Source organism: Peromyscus californicus, unplaced genomic scaffold (genome assembly GCF_007827085.1).
Source record: "Peromyscus californicus insignis strain IS unplaced genomic scaffold, ASM782708v3 Scaffold_10__1_contigs__length_136768540, whole genome shotgun sequence".
Classification (NCBI taxonomy): Eukaryota; Metazoa; Chordata; class Mammalia; order Rodentia; family Cricetidae; genus Peromyscus; species Peromyscus californicus.
The window spans coordinates 72,186,253-72,194,258 of NW_026294391.1; the positions used below are offsets into that span (position 1 = coordinate 72,186,253).

General features: G+C 38.7%; 1 pseudogene; it reads right to left on the reverse strand.

The window, feature by feature from the left end:
• Nucleotides 1-2,563: 2,563 nt before the first annotated feature.
• On the reverse strand, nt 2,564-7,750 carry LOC128116971 (heat shock protein HSP 90-beta-like; annotated as a pseudogene).
• Nucleotides 7,751-8,006: the final 256 nt, after the last annotated feature.

The window sequence follows — 8,006 nt, forward strand, 5'->3', positions numbered from 1 at the left end:
GTATTTTTCTAGTTTTACATTTGTGTGTGTGTGTGTATGTGTGTGTGTGTGTGTGTGTGTGTGTGTGTGTGTGTGTGTGTGTGTGTGTATACACATGTGCCATGACATACATGTGGAAGTAAGAGAATAACTTGCTCTGCTGTCCAGGAGTCATTTCTCTCCATCCACCATGTACATCAAGGAGATTTAACTCAGTCTGTGAGTCTTAACAGCAACTACCTTTGGATAACTTATTAGTAAGCTGATTCCTGGAGAAAACTAGTTTTCTCATGCTTGGCAGTCATTGATTGTCTGTATCTCTTCATCTAGGCGTAGGACTCAGTGCAATTTCCCTTATCCAACTAGTTTCAGGTCTTGTTTATTCTGCTTGTATTTTTTTCCTTAATTCAATGAGAAATTGTTCTGTTTTTCTTCTTTTTATATTTAATTTGAAATTTCTTCTCTCTTTCTTATGCTATAACTTGTAAACTTGCTATTATTCTCTAAGCAGTGCCAAAATAATTATTCAGGAGCCTGTCTCTATTGGGATATGGGATATATTAAGTAGCTGTGTAACTATGGGCTTATTCTGTGTTTTCATTTTATAATTACTATATTTGAGTTGACCATAATATCCAATATATAATCTTTCTGTGGACAATGAATGGTATAGTGAATCCTAATTAGTGAACTCAGTACATCTCCATAAATATCATTTATTCTTAGAGAAACCCTGCTGTCTTGCAAAAAGAAAGCTTTTTGATCACACCATTGCTGAACTTAATATATTAAATGAAGAGACATACAAAGGCAGCACAAAAATACTATAGTTACTCAAAAAAATATAGAAACAGCTTGCCATTGTGAACATCAGTCACCTGAAAAGACAAAATTGAAGCAAAAGGAAGGGAAATATTAACAGTCCTTCTAACTTTTGCTTGTCTTGTTCTGTAATTTATACTGTGTACCTTTGCCACCCATACTTCCCTACACACAATTTTTATGATTTATGGCAAGTTTCTATTTGAATTTATATGAATTCCCCATGCTTTTATTTTTAACATTAAATGAGTGGTGTCAGTTAATATTTAGGGAGCTGTTTTCATCTTGAGGTAGCCAATAATGGAATATTGAATTTCTATTTTTATGCTAATAAATAGATTTTATTCTTAATTTCTCCCATAAAACACTGTTAAATGTCTTTATTATTAAAGTCACTAACAAATGGCAAAGAGATTAACTTTAAAAATAATGTTGCTATAAAAGATATCTCATTTCCTGAACCTGGAAACTGCTATAATGGAAATATTTGATTTGCATATTTACATCTGAGCAACAGAAAAATATTGTCAAGCTCTCCTTTTTTAATTTCATGTATGTACTAGTAGGACTGCTAGTTTGAGATTGTTGTAGATTCAGTAGTGCAAATTTACCATAGAGCCTTTATTTAAAGTACACCTCAAAACTGGAAGGTGAGAAGTAGAAAAAGGCAAGTTACATTTTGCTTTCTCATAAAAGCTACTCTATGAAATAGAGTTATAGCTCAGCAATGCTTAATAAAAATATAACTAGCCCTTCCCTTGGCTGATCACAGAAAAGGAGAAACAGACTGTATTTGGGATAAAATCAACCTTTAGAATGGATATATGAGATACATAAAAATTGTGATAAACCATCATCTTTTCATTTAATATTATGTTACCAAAAGTTTTTTCCAAGTCTGAGTTTTTGTTCAGCACAATTTAAAGTATATTCAGTGGGCCTATGAAGACAGCTTATTCAGTAAAGCATTTGCTATGATATCATAAGGAATTGTTTGCATTCTCAGCAACTAGGGGCATTGTTGGATGCAGTAGTGCATGTCTTTAATCCTAGTGAAAGGGGAGGCTGAGACTGAGAATAATTGTGTCTGGTTGATGAGCTACCCAGTCTTGACAAATTAGTGAGCTCCAGGTTCAGGGAGAGATCCTGTCTCAAAATGAAAACTAGCAATGGAAGAAAAAAACAACATCAACCTCTGATTTCCACAGAACCATATAAGCTCTTTCTCACAAATAAAACACAGCATGATCAAAATTTCTTTCCTTATCAAGGAGTAATATTTGTCTAGTCATACAAATCAATGCAGGAACTGAATGTCTATGAAAGAAAAAAATCTAAGAATGTTTTACAATAACCCATTTTTTTTTTATTCGGCTGGTCCCTCAACTACAACAGAAGAGATTGATAATATGAAAGGTCAATACAGCAAGAAATCCCAGTATTATCTGTAGTTCATGTGGTTTTTTATTTTATTACTTGCCCTGACATCATGAACTATAAATGGTCACAAATAAAAGAGCCCACATCTTTTCTCATCTTTCACGAGAACTTTAAGACAAGCATAGGATGCTGTGAACAGCTCAGAATGCAGGCAAGGCAGTATCTGACCCATCAAAATAAGCACCTGATAGGATCATTCTTAAATCTTCCCATTTCTTAAGATTTTCTTTGGTCTGGTCATTTTGACACGCAGGCTCTCCATTGAGGCTTTGTTCTCCATGGCTGTCCAGCTTTGTGTGGCATTTCCTTGGACAGTCTCTCTCTAAAATACTGCCAAAGTCAAGGCACTCCTCAACATCAAGATATTCCATACAGATAGTCTTTGTTTTTTCTTCTTCAACTGAAGGCTGACTCATCGAAAAAGGCAATTCTGCTGGGCAAAGGCTTCTCTTCGGTGTTATTTTCTTAAAGCTGCATAATAATTTGTTAAGTCCATCTCCTCCAGGCCTCTTCACCTTTGCCAGGCTGATGATCAGGGTCTTTCTACCAGTCATGTTTTAAGGTCTTCGATTTGGTGAGCCTGGAGTGATTCCTTCCGTTAAGGGACAGCCTTCAGCGCAGCTCAATCTTAATCTGCATGTGCACACTGAGCATTAGCACATAAAAAGAGGGGAAGTTGATTTCCAGCTTACACGACAGCCTGAAGAACAGAAGCATTGTGGGATCAACTGATAATGTCCAACACTATCAGGCCAAATCCACCAAAGTAGGCGTGAGTCACAGATCATCCAGACCCAATGGAGGCATGGACATGTGGAGGTTGACACTTCCACTGCCTGTAGGCACTCTGCTTCCTCTTGAAACTTCTTTGCCACCGGTGATCAAGGGCACAACACAACCAGGGTTAGGAAAGCCAAAGCGGCGGTTGGTTGTCCAAGTGCTTCTGAAAATTTTTGCCTAGTTAGCTGGCAGTCAATGACATCACAAAGCCCACCCGCATATGCGCAGTATGCCAGTGTGGACGCTAGCTTAGCTGCTTTCACCGACTTCAGCCACCTGAGGATGAATATTACACGGGTTGGATATATTTGGCAAAGTACTTGTGGTACCTTATGACTTTACAGGAATGATATTAAATCTGCTTCCTTTTCTAAGCAAAGAAACTAAACTACATACTGTTTTGTCCTAGTTAGGTACCAGAAAAAATAACTGCTTTCAGTCTCAGATGTAGTAGTGGGTACATTGAAAGATTAGACCACTTACAAAACCATATGTCATAGATATCACATGGTGAAATCATGTGTTTTTGTAGACTGGCACATCTTAGTGTTCCTATCTTTGAATATAGCTGTAAAAGTATTCATTTAGATAAACCAGTGACCCAACTTCCTCTGGATAAGGATGGGGGAGTAGTTCACATTCCATGATTTTTTTAATTACCTAGGGCTTATATTATTTATACTGCTTATTTATGTTTATACTTTTAATTTTTCATAATTTTAATTTCAGAACAAAATAAAACACAAAAAGAATAATGCACAATATGCATCCCTGCTATTATGTGGGAGATTTTCTTGCCTTAAGGCACAAAGACAGAGTAGAAGAAACCCTCTAGACAAGAACAGAGTACTAGGTGGGTCAGGTCCAGTCAAGGCTGCAGGGGTAGCCACAGAGAAACTATAATAAAGGACATAGGCTTCCAAGGGTTCTACTTCTTCCATTCAAGAGGCATCTTCATTACCTCATCTCCCTTGAATGGGGAATCTCATCAGGAACAGCAACACTGGGATTCTCTGCTGTCACCTCATCTTCATTAATGTTGAGAGATCCCCCTCATGTGCTTGCAGAGATTCTCAAGCTTTGCTTTGCTCTCCTCCATCTTCTTTTTTTCCTAGCTCCAGGCCTTCCTTAATCAGCAAGACCAGGCAGGCTCTGTGCATCAAATTCCTTGAGATGCTGCACACAGTACTCATCAATTGGTTCAGTGATATACACTCACCACCTCACAGTCATGCTTCTGCATATGCTCAACAAAGGCAGAGCTGGCCACCTGCTCTTTGCTCTCACCAGTGATAAAGTAGATGGAGTTTTGTGTCGACTTCATGAAAGACTCATATCCAAACAGGGCACTCATCTCCAGTCTGAGAGGTGTGATAGTTGAAGAGCTCAGAGAGGTGCTCACAGTGGAATCTTCAGGGATTCCAAGTTTTAGATTCTTGGAGAATGACTTGGGAAATTTCTAGTCATTCTCTTTGTTTTCAGCCAACTCAGAAAAGAGCTCAAGGCACTCCTTCACAATGTTTTTGGGGTAACATTCAGGATTTTGCTCCACTGGAGCATTTCTCCAGAGATATTCAGGGGCAGGTACTTAGAGTTAACAGCACCACAGATGAAGTTGAGGTACTCATTGTTAGGAGTCTCACAAATACTCCTAGCTAAACAACTGTCACATATATGTTAGAGGGCTTAGCTTGGTCCCATGCAGACTCCCTGGTTGTTGCTTCAGACTCTGTGAGTTCCTATGAGCCAGGTTAGTTGTTTCTGTAGATTTTCTTGTGATGTCCTTGACCCCTATGGCTCCTATGATCTTTCCTCCCTCTCTTCAGCAGGATTTCTGAGCTCTGTATAATGTTTGGCTGTAGGTCTCTGTATCTGTTTTCATCAGTTATTGGATGAGGATTCTCTGATGACAATTGAGGTAGTCACAAATCTGATCACAGGAGATGGCCAATTCAGGCTACATAACCACTATTGGTAGGAGTCTTAGATGGGGTCATCCTTGTAGATTCCTGGGAGATTCCCTTACACCAGTTTTCTACCTAGCCCCCCAAAGCTCCCCCCTTTCCAGTCATCTCTTTCAGTAGACTCTCCCTCCACCTACCCATCAACCCAAACATTCAAGTTCCCATCCCCATCCTCCCCAAGTCTGGAGGTTTATTCTATTTCCTCTTTCTAGGGAGATCTATGTGTCTCCCCTTGGGCACTTGTCATTATGTCGCCTCTTTGAGACTGTGGATAGTAGCATGGTTATCCTTTACAGTTAATATTCACTTATCAGTGACTACATACCATGTTTGTTTTTCTGGATCTGGCTTATCTCACTCAGGATGATTTTTTTTTTCATGTTTCATCCATTTACCTTCAAATTTCATGCTGTCATTGTTTTTAACACTTGAGTAATACTCTAGTGTATGAATGTACCACATTTTCTTTATCTGTTTTTCAGTTAAGAGCATCTATGTTGTTTCCATGTTCTGGCTATTACAAATAAAGCTGTTATGAACATATTTGAGGAAGTGTTCTTATAGTATCATTGAGCATTCTTTGGGTATATGTCCAAAGTGGTATTGCTGGGTCTTGCTGTCCCTAATGCTTTGGCTGGCTCTTGGGAACCTATTCATCATACTGGTTTGCCTTTACCAGCCTAAAGACAAGGGAAGATGTTTAGTCCTGCCTCAACTTGATATGACATGCTTTGTTGATACCCATGAAAGGCCTGCCCCCTTTTAAACAGAAACAGAGGAGGCATGGTTTTGGGTGGCAGAGGAGACATAGGAGGAGGGAATGGGAGGGGAGAAATGAGGGAAAACTGGAGTTGGGATGTAAAATAGATAAATTTAAAAATATTATATAATAGAAAAGAAATATATCCTATATTATGATTTTATTTATATAAAACTATACTAACTATAGCTATAACACTTCTAACGAGAAAAATTTTGACCATATATTGTGTTTTGTTGCTTAGTGACTTACATCTTCCTCAATACAATCTATATGGATCAGCAATCACTGTATTCCCATTTTAGGGATAAAGAAAATTAGGCAAAAAATAGTGTAAAAAATATTAAATGAAGGTTGGATAGATGGCTCAGCAGTTAAGAGCTCTGGTTGCTCTTCCAAATGTCCTGAGTTAAATTCCCATCACCAACATGGGGGCTAATAACTGCTGATGACTATAGTCCATGGGGTCTGGTTACCTTTTCTGGTGTGCATACATACAGAGAAAACACCCATATACATAAATAAATAAACCCTTAGTTTAGTAACTTTATATTTTAAAAAGGTTCAACAAATTGACCAATGCCAAACAGTTGCTGAGTAACTTATAGTGCACTAGTCTGCATAGTACTGAAATACAAGCTTAAGTGTTGTCAGATACTAATGTACAGGCTAAATATTAGTATATCTTAATATTAAGAGTTCTTCTGGGCTAGGGAGATGGCTCAGCAATTAAGAGCTCTTGCTGTTCTTCCACATGATTCAGATTCAATTTCCAGCATCCACAAGGCCACTACCTTAGTAACCCTAGTCTCTAGGGATCTGATACACTCTTCTAGCTTCTGTAGGCACTAGGTACTATAAGGTATATAGACATACATGCAAACAAATCATCCATAAACATTAAACAAATAAAAAAATAAAAGTACAAATAAAGCTGAGGTAGTCAGGTACCAGCTTATCACAGCTGTCCATGATAAACATATGACAGACATACAATGTGATGTTGTTCTTGTTCTCAAAAAGGTTAAAGGGAAATCATCAAAGAATGAAGAGCCATGCCCTGAATTCTAACAGTAGAGTAGTGCTTAACTGCCAAGTGGTCTTCCCAATCACTGGGGAGGATCTTCTAGAATTTACCATATTCTTCTTGAGTGATGTCATCAGGGTTTATGGTACAAATAGGCTAGTCTTATTCACCTCTTCCTGATCCATGTGTTTCTTCTTTGTTTTTGTTTTGTTATCTTTGCCATTGTTGTACTCCTCATTGGATCCCACATCTTAGTCGTAGGCTTCTCCTCTTCATCCTTATCTTCCTTCTCTTTCTCACCTCTCCTTGCTCTACCTCATCATCACTGATCTCGTTTTCTTTTTTGTTCTTCAAATAGAGGGTGAAGGGGTAGCCTATGAACTGTGAGTGTTTCTTCACTACTTCTTTGACCCTCTTCTCCTCTAGGTATTCTCTCTTGTCTTCTTTGAGGTGAGGATCACTTTGATAACGAAGCCAATGAGCTCACAATGGTCTGAACCAACTGAAGGGTCCATGAGCAGAACACTCCCAGACATACTGCTTAGCATGAGTGTACTTTGTGATAGCAACCACTTTCTCTGTCACTGGATTTACCAAGTAGAATCAGATACCACACTGCGCAATCACAGAGATGTCTGGACCAGCCTGGAGAGACTTCATGAATTCTTTTGTGCCAGACTTAGAAATAGTTCTCAAGTTATTTATGAGATCAGCCTTGGTCATGCCAATGTCTGTGTCCAACAAAGTCGGGGTACACTCCTGAGGGTTGAGGATGATGTCAATTTTCAGTTCTTTACCACTGTTGAACTTTGAAGGATCTGTCAGACTTTCATCGTGAATCTTATCCAAGGCATCAGAAACATTAAAGATCAACTACAGAAGGAAATTTTCTTGGTTTGAGTAGAAAGGATTGATGATAACATACATGAGCTGAGTGATTTCTACCTCTTCCACTCCATGGTGCACTTCATTAGGCATCTTGACAGGAAAGCCAAATAGTAGTGCAGAGAAGGGTGAGGGCAGACTGGGACTGACTTTCACACCAAGACTGGACTGCATGGGAGATCTGGCTCATGAGAGAGTGCCTCAAGAAAGCTTATATTTACATGTTTGAGGCAATTTAAGAAGAAATGTATACCTAGAGAAATGACACAGTGGTTAACAATGAGTTCTACTCTCCCAGAGGACCTGAATTCAGTTCCCAGAACACAGCATGCAGCTCACAATCACCTGT